The sequence below is a fragment of the Macrotis lagotis genome, chromosome 4, assembly GCF_037893015.1.
Source record: "Macrotis lagotis isolate mMagLag1 chromosome 4, bilby.v1.9.chrom.fasta, whole genome shotgun sequence".
Classification (NCBI taxonomy): domain Eukaryota; kingdom Metazoa; phylum Chordata; class Mammalia; order Peramelemorphia; family Peramelidae; genus Macrotis; species Macrotis lagotis.
Genome location: NC_133661.1, coordinates 155,937,901 through 155,955,187, shown reverse-complemented (window position 1 = coordinate 155,955,187; position 17,287 = coordinate 155,937,901). Strand labels below are relative to the sequence as shown.

Genomic DNA, 17,287 nt, shown 5'->3' with positions numbered 1-17,287 from the left:
AATATAACAAGTATGCCGCTTTAGTTAGTTGCAGTTGGCTAGTCTTTTAAGTAGGGATGGAATAGAGACTAAAATTGTATTTTTCTTTCATACAGGGAACTCCCATGTGATGAAACTTCTTCTATCGATTTAGGTCAGTATCTTAATTTCAACTTATAGTCTAGAGAGTTTCCTAGAGAACTAAGAGGTCAAATGACTGACCCAGGGTCCCATACCCAATATGTGACAGAAGGACTTCCTGCTTCCAAGGCCAGCTCTTCATCCATTACCTTCTATTACCTCTCATAAATAAATAAAAGTTTCTTTGAGACACCTGTTAAGTATACATGGCCACATTCCTTTGAGAATGGCACAGTCCAATGTGTTTTCCTAAATGCTTGTAAAGCAGATTTTAAGTAATTATAATCTCAGATCTTTCCCAGCTACATTAGAATAATGTATATTTATTAAGTTAAAAGCACCAGTCCTGTTACCCACACAGTTATCTGCAGTCATTACTACTTGCCCGAGCAAGCCTTATGTTCCATGTAATCATATTCCTTCTTGCCTCACCAACCTTCTCCTCGGGGTAGCAATTTTGAGCATAGCTTGAAACAATAAGATCATTTTGTGCTGAGTTTACCTTATGAAAAGAATATCTAAAAAGCTCTTTGCTCCGCGTTGGTGGAGTCTGACGTTCCAGATCCCTCAGGACTCTTAGAGAAAAACCAATCATGAAGTTCAGTGGCTTGCTCTTCTGTCATCAATATTCTCCTACTGTCTGTAAAAGACCAGGGTGGGTTTACATATTTTCCAGTGGCTTTAATTTGCCAGGGGCACAATGTCCTCCAGAGCATTTAAAATAGCAAAAGCAGGTTTGGAAAGGGGGGTGAAATAGAGAAGAACAGGCTACCTGTCAAACCTAAACCTAAGTTCAAAGTTCACTTCACTATAATAATTTAAGGTGAACCATTCTACCCTCTCTAAAGTCATGCCATTATTACTCAATTGCAGAAGGGTTATCAATTTTTTTTACGAGTCTGGTTTTTCAAAAAGGATGGAGTAGATGACTTCCTTCAGTCAGTATTCTGGGCTTTAATTTTCATGCCTGTAAAAGGGAAAGGAGAGGCAGTATGTAGGAGGTCCCTTCCAGAGCTAACATTCCATGATCTTGGATTTATTGGCCAAGATGGCTGGTTGCTTATAAGCAAACTGCTCAGCTCCCCTTCACCTACTAAAGCAAAAGTTTAAAAATTCATGCCAGAATGTATAATGACCAAAAAATCTAATAGAAACTGCAATAAATGACTTCTACCTCAGAACTGCATCAGGGTGGCTAGGTGGCGCAAGGGGCAGCTAGGTGGCCCAGTAGATAGAGCACCGGCCCTGGAGTCAGGAGGACCTGAGTTCAAATTTGACCTCAGACATTTAATAATTACCTAGCTGTGTGGCCTTGGGCAAGCCACTTAACCCCATTGGCCTTGCAAAACACACACACACACACACACACACACACACACACACACACACACACAAAACCTTAAAAAAAGAGAACTGCATCAAAAAGTCAGCTGGAGGTGACAGGCAAGGGGCAAAGATGATAGTCAAAAAAAGCCAGGCTCAGCCCAGGCAAACAAGCTGGATGTACTACCAGAAAGAGACCAGGGAACCATGTGTCCAGAGGCACTAAGAGCAACAGGCCCTCTTGAAAAAAGACTGATGTATCAGAGGATTGGACAAGGGCAGTAGCAGCCAGACCAGACCAAGTGCCAAGAGATCCAGAACACAGAGATTTCTTGCACTCTATTCTGAAATACCACATAGAGCCCTGAATGTCCAGCATTCTAGACTTTACAAACCAGGGAGGGGGCTATTCTCCAAGAGATGGACCTCTGCAAAGGAAGTCACATAGGAAAGCCAAAGTAGGATCAACTACAATACACAAAAGGATAGCCAGTAACAAAACACAAAGCTCCAGTTCGGGTACAGCTGGAGAAATGTGAACCAAAGAAGACTCCCACCAAAATAAAAAACAAGTTCAGATCTAGACATTCTCCCCAGAAGAGAGAGTAACTCCATGACAACTATAAGCAGAGACTCAAGGAAAAAAAAGTAGATTATGAATATCCAAAATACATAGAGAAAAAAAGATTTTTAAAAAGAAATAAAAGCTCCAAAGGATAGAATTGGAAGAAGAATAAAAAGGCTTAGAACAGAAAATTGTAACCTTCACTCAAGTAAGACTCCTTGAAAATGAGGCTAGACCCCCAAAAAATGACTTCATAAAAACAGCAAGAAATATTAGAACAAAATTCAAAGATTTTAAAAATAAAAGAAAGTGTAAGCTATCTTCTCTGAAAAACAACTAACTTGAGGGGTGGCTAGGTGGTACAGTGGATAGAGCACCAGTCCTGGAGTTAGGAGTACCTGAGTTCAAATCCAGCCTTAGACACTTGATAGTTACCTAGCTGTGTGATCTTGGGCAAGCCACTTAACCCCACTGCCTTGCAAAAACCTAAAAATACTTGAAAAATACATGTAGGAGAAACAATTAAAGAAGACTTGAACTACCTTAAAACTGTGATTTAAAAAAAATCATGAACATTTTTCTTCAAGAAATCATAAATTAAAATAACCCAGATTAGAATCCAAGGGCAAAATGAAAACAGGAAAAAAATTTTTTTTTACTAGTCACCTCCTGAAAAAATTTGCTAAGAGGAATTTGTTAAGGGTTTCTTCATTAATGAAAAACTCTGCAATCATCCAAAATGAAAGAATCTAAGCACCAAGGAAATAAAATCAGGTTCACACAAGATCTAGTAGTTTCTGCCATAAATAAAGAAATCTTGGACAACAATATCCTAAAAGGCAAAGGTTATAAATTGTACCAGGAATAAACTGCTACATAACTGAGTATAACTCTACAAGGAAAAAAAGACCTTTAATGGAATAGAGGACTTTTTTTCTGAAAATAGTGAAGAGAAAACTAAAGAGGTAAATTTTTTTTGAGGAATTAGAAAAGGTTGTGTGATGATGACATTCTGTTCCCTGACTCTGCCTCTGCTTTTTTTCACTAGTTCAGATTCTGCCTGCTGCTAGAGGCCTTTCCTGGACTCCCTTCCCCACTCCTACTAGTCCTTTTTCTCTGATACTGTACATCTTTTGTATGTGTCAGTAGATAGATAGAAAGACAGACAGATATAGATGAAGATATATTTTTATAGTTGTTTACTTATTTCTCTCCCATTAGAATGAGAGCAAGGACACCTAGGTGGAACAGTTAATCTCTAGAGCACTGGCCTTGGATCCAGAAGGATGGGAGCTCAAATCCCACCCTAGACTCTTGACTCCAATGAACTGTATGACCTTGGGCAAGTTACTTAACCCTGACTGCCTCATATCCAGAGCCATCTCCAGACATCTTGATTCATATCTGGCTACTGGACCCACCTGACTCTGGAGGAATAAATGAGACTGGTGACTTAGCACAGCATCCCCCTCACTCAAATCCAATTCATGTGCTTGTCATGGCATCACCTCCCTGATGTTATGGTCCTATTTGAGAATGAAGGACAAATATCAGAATGTTAACTCCTTGAGAGTAAAGTTCATGTTTTTGTCTTTCTTTGTATCCCCAGCACGTAGCATGTTACCTAGTATAGAGTAAGTACTTAAAACATGCTTGCTGACTAACAGATGAAAGGCTAACTTTTTTTTCATCAGTACTGAGTCACTTTATTTGGATTTAAATGGTGGTAGCTTTTTGGTACAAATTATGAAAAGGTCAGATAACTAAAATTTGCATGCCCTGAAAAACTGTAGAAGTCAAATCCAATGGAAATGTGTGTCGGGTGTGCTAAGTCACTGTCTCCATGGGTATGCTTGTCAAAAAGATGTTCTACCATGCCAGAATCAACCCCTGTTTATCACAGGTGGCACCAAGTTGTTTGATGAACTTATTAACCTGTTCATCCAGATAGTGGGTTTCAAAGACATCACATAAATGGGGCTCATTTTTGTCAGTTGCCAGCTTGTACAATACCAGTAATGATGGACATTTTTTCCAAGTGTGAAACATTGCATTCAGCCCACTCTCCCAGTTGTCACTAAAAGGTGGAGAAACAATTTATCTTATGTAATTTTGCTATCTCTTATATTTTATTTTTTCCTTTAGGATATGATTTTTCTCTCAACACATTCAATTTTGATCAATGTTTAAAATGGAAAAAATGGAAAGACTATCAGACTACCTTCTGTGGGGGAAGGGAAGAGAGATTGGGGGAAAATCGTAAAATTCAATAAAAAATAAAAATAATTAAAAGGTGGAGAAAAAATAACTGCCCATTCAGAGCTTTAATATTGTCAATGAGTTCTAAGGGAGTCAAATAATAAATAAGAAGAAAAAAGGTGTCCTGGGGTAGATTGATTCTGTTCAGAGAGTTTTAAAAGAGGAAAAAGAAGTATATAAAGGAGGAAGAAGGGAATGGAACTTGCTATTTATTATAATTAGGGTTATGAAAAGAGTCTACAAATATGGAAGGGAGAGAAGCACTAGATGGACTTTACTCTTATCTGAAACAGTCAGAGGAAGGTGAAACCCACATATGCACATAGGAACTCATGCATGCCCACCCCAAATTCAGGCGATAAACATAAGGATGGGGAGAGAGGCTAAGTTAAAGAGGAGGCTAATACCTGGAGCAGGATGAATACAACTAAAGCAAACTTTGTGATCCAAAGAAAGAATTGAAGAAGGAGAAGAGGAAAAGAACTAGAACTTTAGATGGAATCTTAGATAAATGAGGAATAGCTGAACAAATGATAATATATGAATGTAACAATATTATTGCTCCACAAGAAATGATGAAAAAGAAGAAAATCCTGGGTAGTAGGAACTGATGCACACTGAAGTAAACACAGGGAGAATGATTTAAACAAGGACAACAGTACAATAAAGAAAAACAACTTTGAAAAACTTAAGATTAATGCTTACAGAAATTCTAAAGTGAAGTATGTCACCCATCTGAGACAGAGGAGACAGACTCAAAGTGCAAAAAGGAACAGACAGTTTTTAGACATGTACATAAGGACTTTTACAATTTGTGGTTTTTTAAAATAATTCTTTCATTTTTTAATTGGAGGTGGGGGTGGTAGGAGAGAGGAGGTTAGCAATGGTGATGCCAAAAATGACATTGAAACACTTTTTTAAATATATAGAAGAAAACAAAAGGAATTTTGGGAAGAAACAGACAAATAGGACACTTTTAAAAGTTAACATGTGGAATTTATTATATTATTTTTTTAAAAAACAAGCTGTATGAAATGGCGATAGAGTCACACTTTCACACACAATTTTCTGTCTATATGGAAATGCTTTTTCTAGTGTTTAAATTCAGAATAAAAACTATATAATTTTATTCTCAAAAAGTCTATAATCAAAAAGTCACATGAGTAAATAATCCAATAAGAATATATTAAGTCTTTGCCATGCTGTTAGTTAGCATGGTGTTAGATCCTGTCTAGCCTACGGGTACTAAAAATTCAAGGTTAACATAAAACCTGGAATCTATTAGTCCTCTTATTACTAAACAAATCTACTAACTACTCTTGTTTAAATGGAGAAAGACAAAATGCATAATATTTGTTTGTGGTAAATGTAGGTTCTTTATTAATGTTTAGAGAAATATAGGTCTTTAAAATGAGAATTGCTTCCATTAAAAAAAAAGTTGAATGTAAGATCATTGAGAAGAACAGAGACCATTGAGTTTTTGTCCTTCTGATGCTCAAGTGTATGGTGATGCTTCTGATGCTCCAGGTGTAACAGATGAGAAAGAGGAGAAAAGAGGGAGACAGAGAGGAGGGAGAGGAGGCAGAGAGAGACAGAGACAGAGAGAGTGTGTGTGTCTTAAGGAGGGTGATCTAGACTCCATTCTCACTTCTGACGCATCATACTGGCCAGGTCTTCAAATCAATTACTTAATTTCCCAGTGTCCCAGAATATTCTTAGAGACTAGAAAATTACAGAAGAATGGCCAATCTACATTGTTATGTTAGTCAATAAACATTTATTATGTATCTTTTATGTGCTAGTCACTGAACTAAACCCTAGGAACACACACACACACACACACACATGCACTCCTTATTCTCAAGGGATTAATAATATAATGGGGGAAGACTACACAAAAGGATGTTGAAAGGGGGGCAGAGAAGATACTCAACTCAGGAGCACGGTTTACGCATACATGAAGCAAGCCCAACTTTGGAGGGGCTGTCAATCTGGCATTAAGTGAAGGGAAGAGAATAAATATTTAAATTGAACCTACTTTTTACAGTACTGTGCTAAGCAATTTTTATAAAAATTTGACCTTCACTACAATCCTGAGGATTGAGGATAGTTGAGGATAACTAAGGCAGACAAAAAGTTAAGTGACTTGCTCAGAGTCAAACAACCAGTGTCTGAAGCAAAATTCTTTACTCTTGGCCTAGTGCTTTATCTACTAGGCCATCAGCTACCAAGTCAGAGAAATGGTGACTCCTGTAAAGAACAATGGATTTGGAGCCTGGACTACCAATACTGACATTCACTGTGAGATCATAAATATGTCACAATTTTTATGTAACTCAGATTCCTCAACTGTAAAATTGGGTTAATATCCATACTCATGGTCATGGAGTTGTTGTAAGGATCAAATAACAATGAATGTAAACTGATCATTACTACTGGTGAGTCCTGTTGCAACCCCATTTGAAGTTTTCTTGGCAAACATTCTGAAGTGATTTATCATTTCCTTCTCCAGCTCATTTTACAGATGAGTAAACTGAGGCAAACAAGACTAAGTGACTTGTCCAAGACCACATAGCTAATAAGTGTCTGAGGATGGATGTGAACTCGGGTCCCTCTGGCTCCAGGACCAATGCTCTATCCAGTGTACCACTTGGTACTATGGTCAGCTGTCTTGATGATTCTAGACAGATCGTGGATATAGATGAGTTATGTTACAAAGGAACCTTGAAAAGTACCAAATAACCATACATTTAATCAGTACTTTAGGAATTTAGAGAACAGAAGAATTGGAGAAATCTCCAGAAAATTTGAGATAATCAAAAAAAGTTTATAGAGGAGTTGATTTTTCTTATGTACAGGTCCAACTATGATACATTCTCCTACTCAATAAACTCCAATGAGTTCCTGTTGCCTCTAAGATTTAAAAGAAATTCCTCTGTTTTGCTTTGGAAGCCCTTCACAATCTGGCCCCAATCTAAATTTTCTTGCCTCGTTATATATTATTCTCTTCCCTCAAAAACAGGCCAGTCACTAGACAGACATCTCCCCGCTTTTCACCCATGACCCTCTGATTTCTATCTCTCTGTACCTGCACTGACCAGTCCTCATGTTTGGTAATGCACACCAGCTCACTTATGCCTCATGGAATGCCATACTTCCTTCAAAGTTCAGTTTAATGTTTACCTCCTATACTTTTCTGATTCCCCAACTATTACTGTCCTCCCTGTCTTACACTTATTTTATATTTCTTCGGCATTCAGAATACATATTTGAAAGTGGAAACTGTTTCATTTTTTGTCATTGCATTCCTATGTGCTTATTAATATTATGTCTCACAAAACATTGAGGCTGAGTGAAGTGAGCAGAATCAGAACATTGTACACACTGATATTAACACTGTGTGATGATCAGTAATGATATACTTAGCTCTTCTTAGCAACACAATGATCCAAAACAATTAAGATTTGTAATGGGTTTGTAATGGAAAAGCTACCCAAAATCCAGAGAAAAAACTATGGAGTCTGATAAAGCATACTATTTTCACTTTTTTTTTTGTTTTTTCTTTCTCTTGGTTTCCCTCTTTTATTGTGATCCTTCTTTTATAACATGACTAATTTGGAAATATGTTTAATATGACTGTACAGGTAAAACTTAGATTGCTCACTTGGGAAGACAGTGAGGGAGAAAAAAGCAAGCTCAAACTCTTAAAATTGAATGTTGAAACTACTTTTACATGTAATTGAAAAAATACTATTTAGTAAAAAAAATAAGTCTTACAAATACAATGTGCTTTATAAATATGCATAGATGGAATGATACATTTGAGCTAACCCTTGGACAAGGGGCATCTTAGAGAGAGAGGACAGAAAGGTTTTGACAAGTGGAATACTAGGCTCAATCGGGGGAAAGGGATCAACAGTGGAGAGGGGACACTTGGTAAATTAAACCATACTGCCACAGGTGTCAAGGGATCTTACAATATGTCACACTCATTCCTCAGTCATAGACTCCTTTGCTAAACACCTCCATGGAGTAAAAAGAATATTTCAGAGAAATCAAAAGTAGCTGCTCATCAAGAAAAAGTGAGAGGCCCCAGCCTAGATCACCACATCAATGTCTGGGCTCTGTTTCCCCACCCAACACAGGGCAACCAAACATGGGAAGAGAATTACCATCCTAGCATTCCTATAAACAACTCATCTAAGAAAGACCATGGTCACAGCCACCTAACAGCTCATTTGAAGTCTTATCTGGAAGCAAGTGACTCAAGAGGCTGAAACAAACAGCACAACTACAAGGGAAATAATCTATTGTTTGGAAAGAAGAGACCTAGGCAACAATGGAAATGACATTTACCCATTACATTCGAGGCAATGTCCTCTCTCAATTTTAGGACCAAAACCCTTATAGACAGTATTATTCAAATAGTCTAAGAACTGATCTTCTTAGACACAAACTTTTCTGTGTTGGATAGGGAGCAGAGAGGGTATGGATAGAAAGATAACGAAAATAATAAGAGGCCACTTAAGGAATAGTAGGACTTTGTTCAGCCATACATCCCAAGTATTTGTGGAAAAAAAAGAAAGGAAAGAGCTTATTTTTACAATGGGTGTATGTGTGTATTTCCTAAGAAGCACAATTAAAACAAAAAGAAATAGACTCTGAGGAACCAGATGGTAACAATACAGTAAATTATACTGGATTCCTGCAATGTAACTCTAAAAACCATGAAATAAATAGATTCTCCTCCAGTGAACTAAAGATTGAGCATTGTCAGTGGCAAATAATCAAATGTTCAAGTTGGGGAGAATTTCTGGCCTTAGACCAAACACAATTTGGTGATCTGTTAATGATATTGTAGTCTGACAACATACATAAAATGTGCCTGGGAAGAGTTACCATTTTAATGCATTATTTTCAAACAAAGATGATGGAAAAGAACACTAAAGGCATGGGGGTGGGGTGGACTCCAGGGTTTGGGGAAGCAAATAAAGGCCTATGCTTCAATATCATAATCAAAATGAATCAGTAGTGGTATTGTGCTTATCACCAAGAATATTTAATAATTTTGACTAAATCTATGATGACTTAAACCAGGCTTTATGAAAAATCACTAAAAACCATACCGAGGGGCAGCTAGGTCATACAGTGGATAGAGCACTGGCCCTGGAGTCAGGAATACCTGAGTTCAAGTCCAGCCTCAGACACAATAATTATCTAGCTATGTGACCTTGGGCAAGATACTTAACCCCAATGCCTTGCAAAAACAAAAAACAAGCAAAAAGTTAGAAACTAGAATCCAGGGATGAAATGACTTGCTCTATAAAATAATAATAACAATATACCCACATTGCTTACCCATGGAGAGGTTATGACAATACTCTTAAAATTCTAGAAAATTCTGAAATGCTACATAATTGTTAAATAGTATTATAGACCATACAGTCAGGAAGACTAAGGTTGAAATCCTTCCTCTGACTTAACCCAGTTAAATGACCAAAGGCAAGCTGCTTAACCTTCTTGAGTTCTTGAGACTCAATTTCCTCATTTGTAAAATGTGGATAATAATATCTTTTGTACCTAACAGAGGAGCAAATGTGATCATGTATATAAAGTGCTTTTTCCAACTTTAAGTTTTTGAATTATTGTTGTTGTTGTTATCTCCAGAGTCTAAAGTCTGGCAATCTATAGGCCACAAATAAGGCAAAGAATAGGGTGATTAAAAATATCAACAAATTTGCCACATTTTTTTCCCTTTAGATGACTACAGCCCTCTAAGAAAGTCACTACAGTAACATTCAATTAGTCATAATGCTCAGGGAATGCAAAATGGTGATTAATTTTCTGGTTATCTAAGGGTTAAGCAGATAGTTGATTTTCTTATAAGTCTTGTTACCAATCTTTCACAGAGTTGGTCGACCTATCTGAACAATCCATACCTGAGCAAGACTCCCCTATAATAATATCCACAATAGGTGCTCAAAGCCTTCTAGAGAGAGAAGGAACTCTCTCCCTAGCTCCATCCCACTTTGCTTTCACTCTTTGTTTTCCACAAACTCTTGGAGGTGTGGCTGGACAAAGTCCTTCTATTCCTCAAGCAGCCTCTTATTATCCTCAAATTTCTATTATTCTCTAAACTGAGAGAGAGGACTTTACCTCAAATTATCAATGGTTAAATATGATTTCTGTTGAGTCACTTGCTACCAGATAAGACTTCTAATGAGATGTTGAGAGGTTGTGGTCATATCTTTCTCAGATTAAGGCCATGACCTTCCTTACTCCCAACCCAGCCTGACTCTCTTCAGCTTTAACCCATTGCTCCTTTTGTAGTTCTGTCCTCAGGGTCTAAGTAGAATAATTCAAATATCTTTCACAAGATAATCCTGCAAATACTTGAAGACAGTTATCACATCTTTGTTTATAGAGAAACATCCATAATTCCTTCCACCAATAATTATAAAATATTAGTCTGATCCCCTTTGTCTTTCAAACATAGAAACCAGAACTGTATAAAAGCATAACAGGACAATGACCTCTTCTGTTCTGAATATTATGCACCTCATAATTCAGACTAATTTCATATGTTCTTTCAAGCTTTCTCTGGGTTAGGACCTAGTAAAGAAAGACTTCTTCCTCTTGACTAATGAAGATATTGCCTGGACTGAATTAGGTCCTCATTCTAAAACATTGTCTAAAGGATTCAAAGCATCCCCAAACCAAGGATTGAGTGTGCCTTATACTTCCCCACAGCTATAGCTAAAGGTTGGACGGACTTATAGCAAGAACTCAATAAATATTTGCTGATTAACTGTCCTATAATACACACAGAATTAGAGGATTAGGATGAATCCATAAAATCCTTGGGATGCAGTAATAATGTCATAAGATTATTTATATGGCACTTTAAAGTTTGAAAAAGTGTTTTAAACTATTATCTTGCTTTATCCTCACATCAACCTTGAGAGGTGGATTCTATTATCTTCATTCTGTATCTGAGGCAAGGGAGAAAGACAGAGGTGAAGAGACTACTTACCCATGTTCACATAGCTAGCAAACATCTGAGGTCATATTTGAGCCCAGGTGTTCCTGACTCCAACCTAGCAACTCTGGAAGCTAATGTTTGAATTGTTGGGTGCAGTTTGGAATTTCTATATTTAAATTCTCTAATTAGATAGAATTCCAGCTCTGGAGTCAGAAGGATTTGAGTTCAAATCTGGTCTCAGATACTTACTAGTTGTGTGACCCTGGGTATTTTACCCTGTTTGCCTTGGTTTCCTCATCCGTAAGATGAGTTGGAGTAAAAAAATAACAACTTCAGTATTTTTGCCAAGAAAACCCTAAATGAGGCCATGAAGAGTCAGAATACTGAAACAACTGAACAAATATTTAGATTTCAATTTGTGTTCATTTGCCTTCTACTGATATAGCATATAATGTAAAGGAGAAAGTATCATACTTGGAACCTAAAGAAATCAAAGTTAGAATCACACTTTTAACACTTACCAATTCTGTCCCGAGGGACAGGTCTCTTAAATCTATCTGATCCAACAGGATTGTTGCGAGAATCCAATGAGATAATGTATATTTGTGAGCAAAAAAAGCAGAATTTTATGTGAAAACTATCATTTATTGTTGTTCAGTCATGTCTTGAGTCTTTGTGGTCCCATTTTGGTGTTTTCTTGGTAAAAATACTGGAGTGTTTTGCCATTTCCTTCTCCAATTCATTGTACAGCTGAGAACTCAGAAACTGAGACAAATAGACTTGTCCAGTATCAGCTAACATCTGAAGCCAGATTTGAATTCATGATGATGCATCTTCCTGATTCCAAACCCAGTGCTCCAGTCACCAAGTCACCTAGCTGAACCAATAGCTATCACTATAAAAGTAAGTGTCAGATATAAATTCTGAGGTTTCCAGTGATATTACAAATTGCTTGAATTTTTACGGTACATAAAAATCACTCCAGTCAGAAGTCAATTTCATATGAGAATGCCCCTCAATCATCCCCACTGCCATTTGCAGGGTCATTATATAGAGGCAGTATAGTACATAGTGGAAAGAGCACAGGATTGGGAAGTTGGTAAACCTAGGTCCTGACCTCATCACCAATTAAAAGGCAGCATGGAGTAGTGAATAGGGCAAAAGACTTAGAGTCAGAGTGATCTGGGTCCAGATCTTACCTCAAACACTTATAAAATGAGTGATCCTGGGCAATTCAGTTCTCCAATCTGGAGTAATGGGGTTGGACTCAATAACTTCTCAATTCAATTATGGCTCTAAATCTAAGATCCCATGTACTAATTAAATAGGTAACCATGGTTAAATCATTTCTCTTATTTTAGCCTTGGTTATCTCATCTGCAAAATTATGGTCTTTTGCTCTGTTTGCTTCTAACTCTATATCAATAATCCTTTAAATTAAGTAAATGGGTGACTTTGGGTAAACCACTTCTCTTCTGTGGGTCTCAATTTCCCCATCAGTAAAAATCAGAGATTTGACCTTAATGATCACTTAGATTCTTTTCTGCTTTTGACATCTATGATTCTGGTACTAAGCATTTGTGGATGATGCATTCCAATTTGCAATCATATTTATCATGAATTAGAATAATCCTACCCTGAGTTAGGGCAGAACTATAGCTTCTGAACAAAAAAAATATGGACTACAGCTAGGCCATATGGTGAGCAGGCTGGCAATAGCTGCCCCTATAAATCACAACAAGTGCCTGTTGACCACCAGTGTCTTTTCCCATGTGCCTGTGCAAATTTGATCCAGGTTTTCATGCTAGGGACCCATATTTCCAGACAAAGTCCTGTCTCACACCAACAGAACAGAAGCCCTGGGAAAAAAAGAAGTCACAGTGAGAAGGCATGACTTTCCCATGGAGTTGGAACTGAGCCTGATGAAACCGGATAGCCTGATCACCCGTTGTACCACTGATCACGCTGCTTCAATCTCATTTCCCCATCCACAGTATCCTACTTCTGGGGCCCAAGCATCTTCTCCCACACTTCTTCAATAACCATCATTGTTTACTATCCCTCTAAGGTCATCCATTCTACTTCTTTCTCTTAACATTTCAAAAATACAAGATGAATTTGTACTATAAGATTGCAGGTGAAGACTATTAGAACTAAAAAGGAATCCAAAGCAAATATTTGCTTCTGTATCATCCCAAGGACTCTGTAAGGCTCTTTGAGGACAAAAAACATCACAAATTTGATTGCAAGGTTAAGAAGGCTGGACCACATTACAGTGTCTCAACACTATTCAGATCTTCATCCCCTGTTTTCCTTCTCAATTATTGAGAATAGTTTGTTTTGGGATGCTCATTTTGAAAGAGAAAGCTGACTTTCCTTTTCAAACACTCAGGCTTGCTTACTTTTCATAGAAAGATCTGTTTATTTGTGGCCTTCTGGAAATGTTTAGAACAGGTTAACTGCTGACCTGATCCCCCTTTCTGAATTCATTGGCATCTTCCTCCCTGGAAGGAGGCAGCTGTGGCAATACCCTATACCTACCCCAGGGTGGCCTGCTTGCTGTTAAAACCTACATTTTGGGCAGCTAGGTGGTGCAGTGGATAAAGCACCAGCCCTGGAGTCAGGAGTACCTGGGTTCAAATCCAACCTCAGACACTTAATAATTACCTAGCTGTGTGGCCTTGGGCAAGCCACTTAACCCCATTTGCCTTGCAAAAAAAAACCTCTCTAAGTTTTTCTCCTGCCTGTTTGCTTTCACATGTTCTGGTCCCAAGCTGCAACAAGATGCTGCTTCCCTTATTATGCTGAGAACAGCTGCTGGAGTTAAATAAGAGGATTCTGAAATAGCCTTCCTAGCATGTCTGAAATAAAAGTGGTGTGAAAAAAGAAAAACATAGCCCATGTTTCCTTTGCTCCCGCCCCCAACACATGGGCTTTGGGAGAGCTTGCCTGCTTTTGTGGGTTCCTCTATGTCCCAGGGCTTTGGTACTTCATAAGTATATTTCCTACCCTCTCTTTCTTCAGTACTATTTTTTATTTTTTTCACTTCTAGTGGATAAAATCTCAGTCATAGCCCATCGGAGGATGGGGAGGGAGGGTGGTGGGAATGTTATTTTGTTCATTTGTGAAATCAATACTGTTTGGGTTTAGTTTTTGTTGTTATTATGATGTTTGTTTGTTTTACTGTTGTTCTTATTGGTATTTGTTTTTGCCATGGCTCTATAGACCTCTAAAAATCTAAATAAGAAAATGACCAAAATCAAGTGAAATTTTTCATCAGATTTTCTGCCTGTTGGGGAAATTTTCACATGCCAACACTGACCTACACTGAGTACTTTTCAATTCCAAATACTTGGGAACATTTATTCCCAGATTTAGAACTCTGATGACCTGGGCCTGGCAAATGGTGGCTTTCATTCTAGAACAGAGAGAACTAAAAATAGGAGAAGTAGGAACCAAGAAAACAACCCACTCCTGAGTGCCCCCACATCCCCAAGGAAACAACCACAACCAAAGCAATAATTCGTTCTTACTTTAAAAGGTGAAGACCCACCACCAAACATTCCCAATGTGCAGAGTCAAGGACTCAAGATTTCTAGAATGACAGTTTGTATGAATGTATTTTGAGAGTTTGAAAATGCTCTGCATTTCCCTTTTTTTCTCACTGAGCTCAGAAGCTATCCTACTTTAGGTCTTACAAACCAGCCACCCCTGGCAAACACCAAGAACCACAACTTCCAAAGATCTTGGCTTATTCCTCCTGTTCCAGGCACAGCTGGCAGAAGGGAATGGCAAAATTATTTCAAAGCACAAAGACCATAAACACAAAATTAAAAAGTAAAGTTAAAAAAAAAGGAGGGAATGTTTACTGGAAACTTAAGTGCTAGTGCCCAGAAATTTGGGGTCTTTTAAAAAAAAAAGATGTATGTCTGGAGATAAAACATTCTGCCACTTCCTACCTTAACTTTATGCCTGCCACTCTAACTTATTAGTGTCCTTATTTTGTCCTGATCATAATCATCTCCTGATCAGAAATAACCTGAATTATACATATACCTAGACACACACACACACAGAATAAGTTATTTACAACTAGAAGAGAAAAGTCATCTAGTACAATTCTTCCCTTTATATATCCAGAAAACAAAGACCCAGAATTAAGTGACAGGTTAAGTGATTATTATACAGATAATAAGTAGCAGAATTGGGATTTGAACCTAGATCCTCTGACTCTAGACTCAATATTCTTTCCACTGCAATATTTACCCAAAACGTGAGTGAAATTGCCTACTTGACATCTAAAAATCTATTATGAGTGAAGGTTAATAACAGACTAATATTACCCCTATTCCCTCCTCACAAAAAAACTGTACAGCAGTCACCAAAAACCTCTAGTTATCAGGTATATACATGGACATGGACATGGGCATATACATATGTTCATATATATATATATATATATATATATATATATATGCATAACATGATGTTCACATATATATCTGAACACTGGAGGACAGCATCACATAGTGCTTTTGGTCTAGGAAGTGAAGATCATCCAAGTGAAACTTCAAGGGAAATTAAGGTGGGCAGACAGTAATCATCAAAGCAGGGATCTGGCAAAGAGAGAAAAAAGGGGGGCAGGGAAACCACAGGAAGATTTATTACCAAAAGCAAAAAAGAGAAAATTTTGACAAGGGGCCCAGAAAACAAAGCCCCACCCTGGTCAGCAAGAGTAATCCTGAGGAGCACTACGGAGGGTTGCTGTACCAGGATAACTGGCCTACTGTTGGGAAAGGGGTGGGGGAAATGGCCTGCTTGTTTACCAGCAGCACATCTCAGAACAAAGAAACCACACAGAACTGTGGAAGGTGCAAGTTGTAATTTGTGTTAGTTGGCATAAGCCCTCTTCTACCCACCCAGCTTCATCACTGCCCATTTGCTTTAGACACACCTGTTCAAAGTCCTCTTGGGCTACTCATCTCAACCCTCCAGTCTCTTCTCTGAATTTCTATCAAACAGATAATCTGTAAAATTATGTTGGCATTTTTCCCATTACCATTGTTCATATGCCTACCTCTTGCCTCCCTAAGTAGAGAGTAAGCTTCTTGAAGACAATCTTTCTGCTATCATTTAATTAGCTTGGATATCATTGATTAGGTCTATAAGTTGATTCCCTTTGTAGGCTCTAAAGGTATAGAACAGAAGGGACCTTAGAAGTCATCAAGTTCAATTTCAAGCCCCTCTTTTGACTTTCCATGGTTTCTCTCCCTTGCAACTACTCTAATTACAACCTCCCCCTTGTTCCCCCTCATGACTGCAATTAACCTGGTCTGAATAGGATGCAAATATTGAACTATCTTTTTCCCATATCAGTTGGACTCTTTATTTTGCTGCGTGTGCGTTTGTGTGTACATGCTCACTTGCTTTCAGGTACTTTGACTTATGTACTCCTTAACAGAAGGTTTCAGTGCCCAACACAGTGTCAGTTATAATAAAGAATGAAAAGAATTCTGATATTGATATTCTGATATACTATGCTGAAAAGCATAGCTTAATCTGGAAAAATGAAAAAAACATACCCCCTTTCCTATCTATTGCTCCCTACTGTATGTGTACACACACACAAACATGCACACATGCCCGTTCCTCCCTTCCCTTCTAAGACCTAAGCAAATACAGTGGCTTTCAATCCAGTTTCCTGGAACCAAAGTCAAGGTGATGGAGTATTTCATGTGTATCTACTCCAGTTCCTTCTAGAACCAACCTCCACATAGTACTTCGCTATCTCTGAGCTTTCAAGATGGGGAAAACCAAACAAAGACAAATTTCAGAAAACCACTGGTTTAGAAACAGGAGAAAACTGGGACTCCAAACCTCATTCAATTACAGTGATGATTATTAATTACTACACTTCTAAAACCAAAAGCTTTCCCTGTCCTTCCTCTCCACTACTACCATCCTTTCTTCTCTAAAAACCATGATCACTTTCCATACAGAACAGATGCTTTAATACCCAGCCCACAATCTTACATAAGC

The 17,287-nt window shown here is 37.9% G+C and overlaps 1 protein-coding gene and 1 long non-coding RNA gene across 2 annotated transcripts in view; both read right to left on the bottom strand.

The window, feature by feature from the left end:
• Positions 1–13,967, bottom strand: part of LOC141521674 (uncharacterized) — a 63,910-nt gene extending 49,943 nt beyond the window's left edge. Inside the window, exon 1 of the long non-coding RNA XR_012478037.1 lies at positions 623–13,967. This is a non-coding gene — a long non-coding RNA (uncharacterized LOC141521674). The remainder of the gene's footprint in view (positions 1–622) is intronic.
• Positions 1–17,287, bottom strand: part of SMAD3 (SMAD family member 3) — a 156,696-nt gene that overhangs the window by 114,091 nt on the left and 25,318 nt on the right. The window lies entirely within an intron of this gene.